This window comes from Ursus arctos, unplaced genomic scaffold (genome assembly GCF_023065955.2).
Source record: "Ursus arctos isolate Adak ecotype North America unplaced genomic scaffold, UrsArc2.0 scaffold_8, whole genome shotgun sequence".
NCBI classification, from domain to species: Eukaryota; Metazoa; Chordata; class Mammalia; order Carnivora; family Ursidae; genus Ursus; species Ursus arctos.
Window position 1 is genome coordinate 78,710,088 of NW_026623100.1, and position 15,730 is coordinate 78,725,817.

Consider the following 15,730-nt stretch of genomic DNA (forward strand, 5'->3'; position numbering starts at 1 on the left):
CCATAAGAAAGGAGAAAGCCCTGTGAAGACAAAGACGCACAGGGACAGGAGGGCCATGTCAGGACAGAGGCAGAGACAGAAATGACGCCTCTACAATCCAAAGAGCATCTAGTGGCAAAACCAAACCAAACCAAACCAAAAAATCAAGTGCCACCTGGAGAATAACTCAGCACCAGAGTCCTGCCCACTTGAGACACAAGGAAGTTTGGGTTTGGAAAGAGTAGCTGTCTCCAGTCACCCAGGCAGTAGGTGGCAGAGCCAACACTAAAGATCCTGTTGGATCTACAATCTACACCTGCGTGCTCCCCCAGCATGGGGCCCTGGGGCCCGGGCCAGGTGTGGGAAGATAGCATGCTCTCTGTGCAGCGTGCCACAGACATGCCAGGTACGGGGTGAGGCCCGGCACCAAGGCACACCACCTGCAGCACCCGCCTGGCCTGCTAGATGTCCGGCGTCCCCATGAGTGTAATGGGTTGGGAGGACGCCGTTTCACAAAGGCCTCCCTGGTACTGCGCCGGCCTCCAGCCTGGGCCTCACTGGAGGAGGGAAGAGCCCATCCAGCCGTGTCTCTAGCTCCCGGTGGAGCCGGCGGGGGAGGAAATCCAGTGTGTCTAGTACTTACGGCACATCTCAGTTAAGACTAGCCGCATCTCAAGGCTTGAGTAGTAGCCACATGTGGTTAGTGGTTACCAGACAGCGCTGGTCTACACCTATTTCAAAAACAAAGGCCCAGAAAAGACAGGTATACTTTCAAAGTCACATAGCTAGTAGAGTTGAGACAGCATGTTGTGTGTCTGACACCAAACCAGGGCATTGCCCGCTATCCCGCACAACCAGGACGCCGAAGGGTGCATACCCACAACCGGTCCCAAGCACCCCGCATCGGCTGAACAGAGGTGTTTCCCACTGCCTCCCAGGTCAGGAGAGGGCCCCTGAGACGGGGTGGGGCGGAGAGGAATGAGCAGGGGCGGACGTTGCAGTCCCGATCCTGGGCTGAAGGGAGGACTTGTATTCGAGCACCCAGGAGAATCTAAGGAATGAAGCTCTCAGCCGGAGATGACTCACCCAGGCAAGGCCTCCGCAGGCCCTCTGCCCAAGCACCAGCCACTGCCTGTCCCTTACTTCTGTCTCTGCAAACCCCACTTGGTTGCAGGGCCCAGCACCTTCCAGAAAAGCCAGGAGCGCACCACTTCTAATCTCCCAGTATTTGCTGTCTCTGCAAACCAACAAGGCTGCTGCCAACAAAGAAAGCTGATGGGGAAGTTGGCCTCCGAGAGTGACTCTGGGGAAGAGCTGGCTCGGGCCTGAGAGCGCACTCGCCTCGGCAGGGAATCAACACCCTGCAGGTGGACTGCGTGCGGACCGGCACCGCCACCGAGCAGCCCGCCGGCCAGCCTCCGAAGCGGGCTTCCAAGGGAGTCTGGAAGGAGGCCTCGGCGCTTATGCACTTACAAGCATGTGGTTTTTTTAAACTCGGAACGAGGCTTATGAAACGGACATCTGATCAACAAGTTGTGGTTTCAGTGATTTTCTGAACTTCACATGAGAGTCTGGGTTCCTTTGACCAGAATATCATTTCATAGCCCATTTCAATTCCTAAACAAATAAGAAGCCGTTTCAGCTCTGAGGGGCTTGCTTTGCACACCGAGTAGAAGGCACTGGGATCCGGTGCTGGGAAATTTGGAGATCTAGATACCAGTCTTGGTTCTACCACTAAGCAATTGGGAGCTCTCAGATGTCACATTAACTAGTTGGGGTTCAGTTTCCTGATCTATAAAATGGGTCTAGACTGTGGAGTCTCAGACGTCTCCAGGAGTTAGTGACAGAGGTAAATGAGGACTGATGAGAAGGTCAGAAGACGAACACCTTGCATATAGGAAGAGCTCAATAAATGATAGCAAATTGACTGAGTGCAGCATGTAACTCACAGATCTCTCCGCAAATACTAAATCTCTTTACAATCTGTCTGGCTCTCACTCCCACCTCTGTCTTCAGCCCTACTCCTCATCTCCCTGTCCCGTACTTGAAGCTCCCAACTGCTCATGATTTCCCGGGCACACTTTGTTTCCACATATGATTCTGTGACTTTGCATATGCTGTTCCCCCTGCCTGGAATTTTCTTGCACCCTGCACTGGCTGGGCTCACACTTCTTCATTCTTTAAAACCCAAGTTAGCTGTCATTTCCTCCAGGAAGTCCTCCCCACTCCCCTCCCTCCACATTACGTGGAGGTTTCCTTTCCCAGATGGCATTTGTCTCTTCCTCTTTCTTGGGGCTACTGCGTCATCTGGGGGCAAACTTTTTCCTCCCATACATCCTGTATTGTACTATAACAGGGTTGACCCTGTCCCCACAGACCTGGGAGCTCCTCAAAGGCAGGGGGTCCTTGTTCCTCTCTGTGGCCCCATCTGGGACAGGGCTCAGGAAATTGGGTGCAGCAGGCCCTCCAGTGTCTATTTCTCTGAAGAGGCCTGGAGATGTGCCAGATACCCTTTCTGGGGAGGTCCCTTCCTAGTCCCTTGAACTCTGAGACAGGTCCCCTGAAGGGCTCCCCTGTTTCCAAACATTCCCCCCGAGGTGTGAGCCTGCACTTAGTTACGTTCTCACCTCCCCCCCCCTACAACACTGCCGAGGCTGTGGGGCTGGGCAGGTGGAGGCCAGGTGAGGAGCCCTCCTGGCGGCCAGGAAGCCCTGAGACTCCCCTCCAGTCTTCGGCTGTACCCACTGCTTCTCTCCTCCCTTGTGGCTGCCACCGTCCCTAAGAGGAACTTGGTGCCCAAGGCACTGGAGGACTTGGGGTATAGACGCTTCCCTTCCATCCACCCCTTTCTCTGCCCCTTTAGTTCTCTTTCTCCTTGAAGCAAACATTTGCGAACAAACTGCCACATGGCCCCGTCACTCAGCTAGGTGCCTGGGACCCAGAAACAGACACTATAGGCCCTGGCATTGGAGATTTCACAAGAAGGAAACCACCATTGCAACACAGGGCGGGAAAAGCAATGCCCAGGGCTTCCAGGGCACAAGCGTGCAGTGAGGGGTGATCAGCAGGGAGGCTGTGTCCTGCCAGGCCAAGGCTGGGGAGGGGGTGGCATGCACAGACAACCTGCACGATGGGTCATGGGTCGATGGTTCAATGGGTGGATGGGTCGGGGCTGCCTAGTCAGGGTCTCTCCACAGGGTGTGTCTTCCCGAACCTTGCAAAGATACCGTCTGGTGAGTGGTGGCCCTGGGCTCAGGGCAGTTTGGAAAAGAGTCGTGTAAGCTTGAAAAAGGAGAACGTTGACTTTAGAGGATGAGTAGAACCCCACTGGTAACAAAGGCAGCAGGACGCTGGAAGTGGAAGGAAGGGATGAGTGCAGGGAGGGAGGTGGGCAGGAGAGAGGCCAGTGTGAGGGCTGGGAGGGAGGCAAGAACCAAGAGTGGGGGCTTGGTGCCTCACCTAGAGTTTCGGATGTATCCCGCGTGTGATGCAGAGCCATCAGAGAGGCGTGAACCGGGGAGTGGCATCATCCTGTCCTTTCTCCAGTCTCTCTCTCCCATCATTTCTGCCACAACCTGTCGGCTCTCTGCAGGTAGTGCCATCCCTTCTCATGGACACCACCCAAGGAAGTGCCAGCATGTGAGTCCCCAGCCACCTGCTTCCGCATCAGGAAGGACTAGCCCCCTGCAGCAACTGATGTCCTCCTCCTGAAATGTCCATCAGCTTGGCTCCCTGGTGCATCGCCTCCAAGCCCACTGCCCAGCAGTGATAGCAAAATACTTACCCACCCAACATGGCTGCAGAGCAGGACTCCTTACCCCCACTCCCAGGGCCTGGGCAGGCACTGACCCTTTTGTTGCTAGAAAGGGGTGTGGAGAATCTAAGGGGTCCCAGGAAGGAGCCGAGCAACAGGGTGGCATTCGTGGGGCTTGGAAGCAGCCACTGCTTACTCACGGGAGCAGACTATTCCAATATGTTAATGTTGGTGCATGCCGTCGTCCTGGGGTGCACGCGAGTCTGGCATTGGCCCCCAAGTGACCTGCTTGTGACCTCACAGTTCCAAGGAGTAGAAGCTCACTAAACCTCTTTGCAGCAACAGAGAGGACGGGCCCCCGTCTGAGGGAGGCAGAGTACAGGTTAGACTCAACAAAGACAAAACTGGAAGGAACTTTTGTTTGTCAGGAATCTTCCTTGCTAACCAATACAACAGCTCAAAATTCTGCCTAATGATGAAACTCTGCTCAAAAGAACTCTGGAGGGTGTAATGATTTTCCTGCCTGAACTTCTTTTTTCTTAAATATGTATTTATTTTGTTAGTGTATTTTTTTAAGTTTATTTATTTATTCATTTTAGTACTCTCTACACCCAACCTGGGGCTCGAACTCACAACCCCGAGATCAAGCGTCACACACCATTCCAAATGAGCCAGCCAGGTGCCCCTGAACTTCTCCATAAAAGCTGTCGGGGGACTAGAATCTTTTTTTTTTTTTAAAGATTTTATTTATTTATTTGACAGAGATAGAGAGCCAGTGAGAGAGGGAACACAAGCAGGGGGAGTGGGAGAGGAAGAAGCAGTCTCATAGTGAAGGAGCCTGATGTGGGGCTCGATTCCATAACGCCGGGATCACGCCCTGAGCGGAAGGCAGACGCTTAACCGCTGTGCCACCCAGGCGCCCCGGGGGACTAGAATCTTGCACCAGGAAATACAGACAAACACTTGCTGTCATCAGAAACCAGGAAAATGGTCACAAAGTGAAAGGTGTGTGTGGAAAGAGCCACATCGTGCTTCTGGTGCGGTGTCGTTCCTGCTGTGCGCACACTCACGACCGCTAGTTGGGTACACGGCAATCAAGGACAACACGCACGCACACATACGTGCTCGTTCTCAGGCAGCCCGACCCGTGCCTCTCCTGCCCGCATCAAGGAATCAGGTGTGTCCGTGACTAAGTTGAAGAAGTTTCTGAGTTTAATTGTCTGGAAATGAATCATTTTTGCTGTAAAAAAATTCCTGACATTAATATTTATCGAGTACTTACACTGTGCTGGGGGAGAGAGAAACATAGCCCCCGCCCTCAAGTTGGGGAACTACCATGGCACGTAGTGAACAATAAATCGCTTTTCAGAGACACTGAATGATGTTCGGGCATGAAAAGCCAAGTGTGTTGAATGATCAGAAACTCAAGCCCCACACTCAAAATACCTTCAGAATCTATGACGTCTGACTTCAATGAGCAAGTGTGAAAAGGAAACTGAAAGCTTTTTCCATCAACAAATCCTGGATTCTCTGAGCCAGCAGTCAATGAGGTAGCCGCCCAGCCCTGTGGATTTGGCCTACGAAGCCTATGATTTAAAACAATACGGCACGAAGAAGTCGGGTGCGTGCGTGCTCCGTCAGGCAGACAGAGCCCAGTCCTGTGGGAACAGAGAAGGCTTGTACCGTTTCCTATTCGCATGAGTTTCCGAGGTCCCTCCAACCCGTGTCCCATCCCTGACACCGGCCAGTCTCATCTCATTCAGCAGAGTGCACACCAGCTCACACCCTGTTCCAGATGCTTCCCTGCACCTACCCACACACCACCAGCCCACTTGGAGCTCAGGGTGTCATGCAGGGAAAGCCCCATGGTTTAAGTGTTTAGATGAAATCCTGTGCTCAGAACACACTTCTCAGAAGGGCACCCGAAGGGGAGCTCCCAGGGGTGAGGAAGGCAGAGAGAGAGATGGGTGTGCAGGCTCTGAGGGAGAGTGTGCGGGGGAACTGCAGGGGGAGCCGGATGTGGTCTGAGAGAGGGGAAGGAGAGGAGGGGCTCACCCTCCTCCTCCTGGGCTCCCAGAGCCAGCAGGAGATACGGGCATCCTGGGCGCAGGAAAGGAAACGTCTCAGGTGCTAAGGAAGACAGGGTGGTTTGGGACCAGAGCAAGTTGGGAGAAGCAATGAGAAGGGAGAAGAATGAGGCTGGCAGAACCATCGTGTGCAAGAACTTCCTTTCTGCAGAAAGTGAAGGCCAAGTCTTCAGGGAGGGGGGGACCCGTTTCTTCTTCAGAACAACAAGGAATGGGCAATTCCATCTCCTCACGAACAACCTTCTATATATATATTTTACCACAATAAAAATAGATAAGTAAAAATAGGGATGCCTGGCTGGCTCAGTCAGTAGAGCACGTGACTCTTGATCTTGGGGTCATGAGTTCAAGCCCCACGTAGGGCATAGAGCTTGCTTAAAAACTAAATCAAGAGAATCTGGTGATTCCTAGTGGTCTCGGATGCAACACCCATTCCTCAGAAAGACGTGCAAGGCCTCTCAGAATGTGACCCCAGTCTTCATTAGCGTCTCTGTCCCCCACTTCCTTGTGGGGGTCCACGCTCACAAAATGTCCCACCCATTTTGTTACCCAGACACACCATGCTTTCTCATGGTTCCTTGCCTCTGTCTATACTGTTCCTTCTCTCTAGAGTATACTTCTCCCCCTGCCCCTCAATGGGCAAGAACATCTCAATCTTTAAAACTCATTTAAACCAGGTCACCTCCTCTGGGAAGCCTTCCCGCCTCGACACACCTGGCACAGATATGACATTCTTCTCTAAGGCACAGGCCCTGCCTTTGTCCCCTCAGTCTCCCCAAGGCCTACCAGACACTCAATAAATGTTTGTTAACTGTATAATGAATAAGATTTTTGTCTCCATCCTGGGGGAGCTTTGCAAGACATACATAAATGAAGTGATTCAGTTCTTAATAGTATGATGCGACGTGGAACAGCATCTTCCATGAGAGAGAGAGAAAGAGAGGCAGAGAGAAATCTTTGTGGATCTGGCAGGAGGTCAAGTTTGAGTGGGGACAAGACTTCCAGGTAGAGGTGTCATTGATAGCAAAGCCCCCGTCTCTTTCTTCCGGAGAAAGACGAGATCCAGGCCAAGGCTTTTCCCAGACTCCATCTTTCATAAGCCCCCCTGGCTTTTGCCAAGTATTACTTCAAGCGACATGGGTCTTTCCAGGCTGCCCAGCATCTGAAACCCTTTCTGCTGTTTGAGGAATTCCTCATGTTATGAGTTTTAGTGGGAGGCAGAGCCCATTTTCCTCCCTGGAAGGTATATATTCCTGATACCTACTTTCCCAGCTCTGTCTTACATAGGGGTGTGGCACGTGACTCAGACCTGGCCAGACACCCTACCCAGGATTTTAATTCTAGAATGAATGACCCAAAGAAATGGGGATGGAGGAGAATCCCTTCTGGGGGCAGCAGCGAGACTGCCTTGGATTTCAACAAGGATGGAGCCAATGCAGGGTCCAGGGCTCAATGTCTTGTGTCCATGGAGTGCCATAGGGACAGGTGTCTGGGGTCTGGTGGCTGAAACAACAAGGATATCTCCGTGCAAGCTCTGCAGTGTGATTTGGCCTGTAGTTCTGGCTATAGACCCTCCCCAGGGCCCGCCCGTTTTCGAGGCCTGGTTTGCCAGCCTTCCTCACGATCGGTCAGAAGTAGCGGCCTCATATGTAAGTCCACGAGAGTCAGTTCCTATGACTTGTAGCTAGGGACTCTGGGGTAATGATGAACCCTGTCCAAGCTGGTCTTCAGGAAGGGAAGGGAACCCTGCACTTTCTGAGCACCTCCTAGCTAACGTGGCTACATGTGCTTTTCTCATTGAGGCGTGAAGGTCCTGGGGGCCGTGGGATGCTCTTGTCTGGGCCGGCCTGAGCGTCCCTGGGCAGCCTCCCAAACCCCACACAGGCAGCCACAACCTGCTGTCAAAGCCGCAAGACTGCCTTCTGCCTGCCGCTCGCGAGCAAATTCTCATTTCACCGACTTCCTGGAGGTGGTGGGTTTTTAAAATCTCTCTTATTTGGTCTCGTGTTCTAAATCCATTGGCTCAAGAGACGGCAAGTTGCTGCCTTTCCCCCTTTATTTCTGGAAGCTGTGGGATGGCTGTGCTCCATCTGAACACATGGGGGCTGGCTGGCCGGCCTCCGAGCTTCAGGACTGGGAGTGGGAGAGGGGCAAGGGGTCCTTCGTTCATTAGCACTGATCAGAGCGATCACGGTCTCCAGGCACCTAGTGGCATACTCATAGCGGAGCAGGGTGGCGTGGGCTCCTTCCTTCTGGGGGCTGCTTTTGATGGACCGTGCTTTTCTGTGTTTTGTTTAGATGTATGATGCCCCCAAATTTCTTACCTGGGCTTATTCTGGAAAGGAGAGAAATTGTGCAAATTAATCAGGGAGTTATTACATTCAAAAGAATTCCTTCCTCTGCAAAAGTCCCCTTGCCTCGGTTCGCTTCGTCACCAGGCCCGCTGCAGTTGGGAATTTGTTTACAGAGCTGGACGGGACTGAGGGGAAGGAGGGCCACAGGGGGCTGCCTGGAGCTTCCAAGCCCTCTCAGCTACAGTCATGGGTGCCTCCAGCTGGGGGCTGGACCCAGGCCAGCCTGAAGCCTTCCTGAGCAAGCAGCCTCAGCTCACCCTGTCCTGTGGCCACTGTGTGCCTGCCCATGACTCCTCCCTCCACCCATCCTTTGTTCATTTGTCCATTTGGCCATCCATTTCTCGGCACCCAGTATAACCACAAAGCACTCTGCCAAGCACTCTGCCAGGCACCAGGGCTACCCAAGCAAATCACGGAGGCTTAATCCTGCCTTCCTGGTGCCTCAGCCTGTCGGGGAATCAGACCCAGAAGTGACGTCGTGTGCTCCATCTCAGGGAGCTCACCCGGCTGCGTGGGGAGAGGAGGGTCATTTCTGCTGAGACTCTGGAAATGAGAAGGTGAAGATGTGAGAAAAGAGGGGACAGCACGAGCAAAGTTCAGAAGGGGCTGAGGCCCAAGAGAAAGAGGAGTAAGCCAAGAGCTAAGGAGAGGGGCTACAGGGAGATCACTGGGGGCTTGGGAGTCCCCGGAAGGATTCTGAGTTTATTCTGTTTATCTCAGGAGCACATAAATAGTGCTGTTTAAAGTGCTTTATTAATATTAACTCATCAAATCCTCATATTGACCCTTTGAAGAGGTATTATTTTTATCATCATCCCCATTTCACAGATGGGGAAACCAAGGCATGAAATAGGTAACCTGCCCAAGATCATATAATTAGTGAGTAGTGGAGCCAGGATTCAAACCCAGGCCGTCTGGCTTCGGAGTCCAACCAGGAGCGGCCCCTAAACGCTGCTGAAGGATTTGAAGCAGGAAAGTAATGCAAGGGTCAGACTTGCGTTTTTTATAAGATCCTCCCCATGAAGGGCCCAGGAGGTTAGCATAACCAGTCTCCCCAGTGCGGCCTGCACTTGTTAAGCTGCCTATGTGGCTGCGCTGGTTATGGCAGAAGGAGGTAAAGAGGCAGAAGAGATCCCAGCTCTGGATACCGAGCTCTGCCTGGGTGATCTGCATTCCAGCCTGCGGTCCAGAGCTATCTTCTCGGGGTCGGCCATGTCCAAAGCCGACTCCCACACAGGGAGGAGCAAGTGGAACCTTTCTGCCCTTCCAGAGGCACCCACCGGGGCAGCGGACAGGAAGGAAACGCAGACCTTTCTCCTCTCGGTGGCTCTCCCCTTTTCCTATGGTGATCCCTTTCCTCCCAAAGCTTTCTGATGCCTGACATCCACTGCAATCTCTCCAGCCCACACTCGTGTCTCCCTTCTCTAGACTCGCACAGCACTTCCTGGGAGAGCCACACAATCAACTCCTGTGTGCATTGTTCTCAAATGGTTCTGTGTTCGTTCAACCGCTCAACTGTCCTGAATTGTCTGCAGATGAGTCATAATTTGGGAGATGTTGAAGATTTGTCGCTTTATGTACCAAAACTTAAATATATAGATACATAGTGTGTGACTGACTCCCTCAACAACAACAAAATGAACACATCGTGAACATCTTTGCATGATGATGAAGTCTCATTGCTATGTGGCTCGGCCCGGTCTGAGAGATATTTGCTGTGTGCCTTTAACTAACGGGGGCCAACCTCTTGAGCTTTTTTGTGTGCTTTTTGTGGGTTCGATGTCTCCACCCTGACAACTGATTGCCTTCTGTAGAGGGGATCCCGGGTCAGCCGCTGGGGAAGGCCTTCTAAAGCCTCAGCTCTTACCCTGCTCTGAATCATCAGGTGAGAAGGTACAGTGGATTCGGAGGGACTCCCACGTGTAATTCTACTCCTGCCTTCTAAACAGCCACCTCCAGACCCCCACAGGCTTGGAAACCAAGGTGAGCACGTGAGAACTGAAAAGAGAGGGAGAGTCTCTCAGTTCCTCCCTAAGCTCCGGGTTTGACACCCCACCTCTGGGCTCTCCGCCAAGGTCCTTGTAGGCACGGGTCGCGTCTTATTCATTTTTGGAATCCCAGCCCCTAGGACAGTGTCTGGCACATGGTAGCCCCTTCGATACTTTGTTGAAGGACCTAGCAAGAAACTGGTCCTGAGTTAGGAGTGTAGCGTGCGTGCACATTTGTGCAGGAAGCTTAGGAAGGATTTCTGATTGCTCAAGGACCTTCCATGCTAACTTCAGGGCTCTTCAGGTGCTCTGCATAGCAGATGCAATCCCATGTTTACGGCATTTGTGAATTTACCACCGTTCTAGTGATTTCATATATGGTTGGGTGCAAACAATTGCTATTATTGGAATGCCCCCCTTGATGGCCTGGATTCACTCTCAAAACAAAACTTCGCTAAATGGCTTCTATGGGTCAGTCAGAGACACCAGGGACATGGGAAGCAGAGGAAGGTCTGCCTACTGGAAGTTCACAGGCTAACCGGAGAGATGGATGTGTAATTAACTAAAGGGAACAGACAAGGAACAAGAAGGTGCCCTCTCCCTGCAGATGTGTTGAGTGTAAAAACAGAGACTTCATATGAAAATAAAATCAGCCACTGACTCACTGGCCGGTATATACTCAGCCACCCACCAGCCCCAAATAACTAAGCATTATTCCTGGGCTGGCAAACGTCGGAGCTTCCATCTGAGTCTTGTGGCACAGAGTCTTGTTTATTGTGGTGGAAGAAGATTGAAATCAGACAGGCCTGCTTTTGAATCTTAACTCTATTGCTTACCAATTTGGACAGGTAACGTAGCCTCCCTGAGGGTCAGTTTATTCAACCACACAGTGGGGGTTATAATACCTACCTTTTGTTGAGAGGGCACTAGAGATACAAGATCAAAAAAGAAAACCCTTGGGGCACCTGGCTGGCTGGCTCAGTTGGTAGAGCATACGCTCTTGATCTCAGGGTTGTGAGTTCAAGCCCTACATTGGGCGTAGAGCTTACATTAAAAAAAAAAGTGAGGGGCCTGGGTGGCTCAGTCAGTTGGGCATCCAACTCTGGATTTCACCTCAGGTCATGATCTCAGGGTCCTGGGATCAAGCCCCACGTTGGGCTCTGCTCTCAGCGGGGAGTCTGCTTTAGGATTCTCTCTCTCCCTCTGCCCCTCCCCTGTTTGTGCTCTCTCTCTCTCTCAAATAAATAAATAAATCTTATAAGAAAGAAAGAAAGAAAGAAAGAAAGAAAGAAAGAAAGAAAGAAAGAAAAAAAGAAAGAAAGAAAGAAAGGAAGGGAGAGAGAAAGAAAGAAAGAAAGAACTCTTTCCCTCAGGAAGCTCACAGTCTGACTGAGAGAGGTTGATATTGCATAGACATATGCTTTTAGGTATTTAAAAATATCATACCATTTGTTGAGTGAAAAAAGAAAGTTACTGGTTGTATTAGTCAAGATTCTCCAGAGAAAGAAAAGCAATAGGATGTGTTCATATACAGAAAGATATTTGTTGCAAGGGATCACAAATCCGAAATCTGCAGGGTGGACCGACAGGCCGGAGACCCAGGAGAATCAATGTTTCTGTTTGAGTCTGAAGGCTGTCCGTTGTAGACTGAAGAAGAGGTGGTGTTTCAGATGAAGTCCAAAGACCATCTGCTGAAGAAGTCTCTCTTGTTCAAGGGAAATTACTCTTCCGTTGTTTTCAGACCTTCAACTGATTGGATGTGGCCCACCCACAGTATGGAGCACAATCTGCTTACACAAAGTCCACCAATTTAAATGTTAATCTCTCTCCAAAACACCCTCACAGAATAATGTTTGGTCAAATACCTGGGCACCCCATGGCTCAGCCAAGTTGACATGTTAAATTAGCCATCACACTGAATAAAGTGACAAATGCAATCTCATAAATGCAAAACCACATACATATATCCAAACAAAAAGAGAGATATCTAGAAGGTGATCGCCAAAACGCTAACAGTGGTCACTTCTCAGAGTCACGCTCTCAAGATCTTTTTAATCTCCCTGGTACACTTATGTATTGTTTCCGTTTTCAGTAGAATGAATGCTATTACATTTTCTGTTAACATTATCATCATCACTATCATCATTACGAAAGTGATCAAGCATTTTAAAAAATACTCTGTTGCCTGGCACATAGGAAACGCTGGGGAAATGGAAGAGTACTGGAACTCTTCCCCAAGAGGCCAGCTTACCAAAAGCTGCTTCAGGATGCCTGACATGCTACTAGCGACGACATGTTCGTTTGTTTGTTTGTTTGTTTGTTTTTTAAGTAGGCTTCACACTGGACTCAATACAGGACTCGAACTCTAGACCCTGAGATCAAGACCTGAGCTCAAATCAAGAGTCAGATGCCTAACCGAATGAGCCACCCAAACGCCCCTAGACTTACATAGTTTTTAATGAAGGAATAACTTGATTTGTTTTTTTCCTTAAAGCACACAGTGAGAGTTGTAAAACAGTTATGTGGCCAAGGGGTGTCCAGGGGATGCCGGAAATGGGAGAACCGTGGGCACAGAGGGATACCTGCATATGGCAAGAATAAACTTCTCCCCCTGCAGGCCCGATGGGAAACTGAGTTCTATAGGCCTGACCCAGCCTTAAACCAGGGAATGTCTGGAAGACTTCCCTGACCAAGTTCCCTTGATTTCCCCGCCTGTCTGGGCTCTCCATGAGTCTCATTAGTGCCTCCAGGTAGAGTGAACAGTGGGGACAACTCTTCAACTATCCACGAAACAGAAGTATTGATAACGATTACACAGGGATTTGGGTGAAGAGTCCCACTCGAATGCTTGCTTGTCAGTAAAATATCTGCCATATGGCAGGAGAGGAAGAAGTTCCTCTGAAATGACCGACTGCTTTGCGCAAATAAACCACCGAAACAATTTATGAGTAAACTCAACTGGGAGGATTCATTCATTCTGAAATGTACCCTGACTGGGGCCATTCTGCAGGCCATTAACTCCACTAATTACAGTGATTCAAGAGATAAGGCTCCTTGCTGCGACCAGGCATTTCCCTCTCTCTTCTGCTCCCCACCCCCAAACAGAGGGAAAGAAGGAAGAAACCTAGCGTTGACTGAACGTTTGCAATAGGCCCAACATCTTCCGACGCGATAGCTCTACAAGTATTCTGTGATGCAGGATGACTGTCACAGGTTAGGGAACTGAAGTTCGGAGGGGATCACAGTGTCCAAGGTCAAGCTGGAAATAAACAGCAGGGCTGGAATTGAGGATCTTCAGGCTTCACATTCGGTGTGCTCTGTCTTAACTCCAGCAGCTTCTTCTCACCAAGGAATTCAGTAAAAATAACAAGAACATCAAACAAATAAGTCATAACTTCTCAATACTTTCTTTGTGAGCTGTCTGTTCCCTAGAGCTCTTGCCAGCATGTTCGATGTGGATGCTTATGCACGTTTTACCTTTATCTTTTATCTTTACGGGACGAAACTCCTGGAGGACAGAGTCTAGCCTGATCTTTCCTAGAGTCCCTATGGCACTGAGCAAAGATCCGGCAGAGTGGAAACGGAGATGGGCTTGGGTGTGCAGACCGTGTGCAAGGGTCCACATCCAGGTTCTGCCACTCGCTAGCTAGGAGTTCTGCACAGAATACTTAACCTCTCTGTGCTTTTAGATTCCTTATCTGTGAGACAGAGGTGATGATCATAGTAGTACTGACTTCGTGGCAGCATTAAGCAGACCGAATGAGTTAATACAAAGGATGTAAAATAGTGTTTGGTACATGTACTCACTCATTAATGTTAGCTTTTTATGTGTCGGGGAACCCGAAGTTCCCAGGGCTTTAATTTTCTCTCCCCAAGTTCTGCCAGGTGCAGAGGTGTTCAGATATGCACTTGTCCCTCTAGACCGCCATCAAATACTTTATAATTTCATAGTGTGCCATTATTTCGAAGCAGTTTTCACCCATGATTGCAGATGATCGTAACTATATGAGTTGGTGCTCAATGAATATTTGATGATTGAGTGAAAGCAGAAATTTTAGAGACTGAATTACAGAGAGCAGCAAAAAGTTGCCCAAGGTCACCGAAGGAGATGGCAGCACAGCCCAGACTTTCTGACAAAGAATTAGTGTGCTTGCCCCTTTCCTCTCTGCCTTCCACAGAGATTCAGTCCCCTGATAATCGCCTTCAAGGGTCTCTATCCCTCCCATCCACCTCCACTGGTATGTCCCCTTGCTTGGGCTGTCTCTAATTTCTGAGCTTGAAATTCACTGGTCATACAGAAAGCATTTTATCTGACCTTCCACATGCAAATTCTTTCCATTGGGATTTCTTGGTGTCCGGCTCCACCCCAGCCCACATGGCCATAAACACTTGTGTGTCTGCAGCTTGGCCCCAGGGATTCCAGAAATAACAGCAGGGCCCTACATTAGAACGCTAGGACATAGTGAGCCATTTTTGCATTGACACAGGCTGTTTCCAACCCAGGCCTCTCCTGTCCATCAAAGCACAAAGCAACCTTTACAAGTCAGGACAGGGAGGGGCACGTAGGAGGGAGTTTAGATTTCTGGAGAGTCTGTACCTTCTCTCGTCATCTGTGTGAACTCTCAGATCTTCCATTCTAGAGAATCTCCAGATCTGCTCCAGCCCCCAGTTAGATCTGGAATTCTTAGCTGTGGCATTTTTTGGCTTTCAAAGACCCACTCCCTTGGACGTGCCGGAACTGGAATCACAGCAGTGTGAGCCCAGATGGGAATTTTCATCTAAGATGCCACAGAGGCCTCTTCCCAGACACCCAGCACAGCCACCTGATTTGTCAGGCACTGGCGACGTGCCCAGAGAGAAGGGAGTGGCTGGAGGGCTGTGCCTCGTTTAAAGTGGAAAGAAAGTGCTAGTGATGACCCCAAATAAAAGGCATCTGGGGCAAACTTTCTCACTTCAGAAGGGTGTGAGCAGGAGAAAGTGTGGGAGAAAGTCGAAAGTGAACATCTAGGAGAGAAGTTTAGGGTTTCGAGTGTACTCTCAAAAATAATACCAGAATATAAAACCCATACACCCATAAAACGATGTGAAAAAATATGTATTTAGATGATAACCTGGAAAGACTAGACAGTGATATAAGAACAGCCTCTTTGGGCAGGGAGGGGTGTTTAATGTGTGTTTTTCTCCAAATTATCCTGAATGTCAGAATAAAATCAGATTATCTGGCCATTGCCGGAGAGACCTGCCTGGACTTCCTTGGGAATTTTACAAGGGAATTTTTGGCTTTAGGTGCCCGTCTGAAAACTTGAGTAGATCATGAAAAGTCATTCTGGAACGACTTTCTCCAGCAAGGCATTCCTCTTTAACGGGGTTGGGATTATTTCTAATTCGCAGCTCCAATCGCAACGTCATTAAAGGCTGGGTTCAGTGTATGGCGCTCCAAACCTTTGTCACGAATGGGAAGGTGGAGGAAAGAAAGGAGCTTGTGCAACAAAACAGCCGCTTATGTCACCATGCCGGGCCCTCCTCACCAGGCCGAGGAGTGCCGCGGCTGCATTAACCCACAAGATG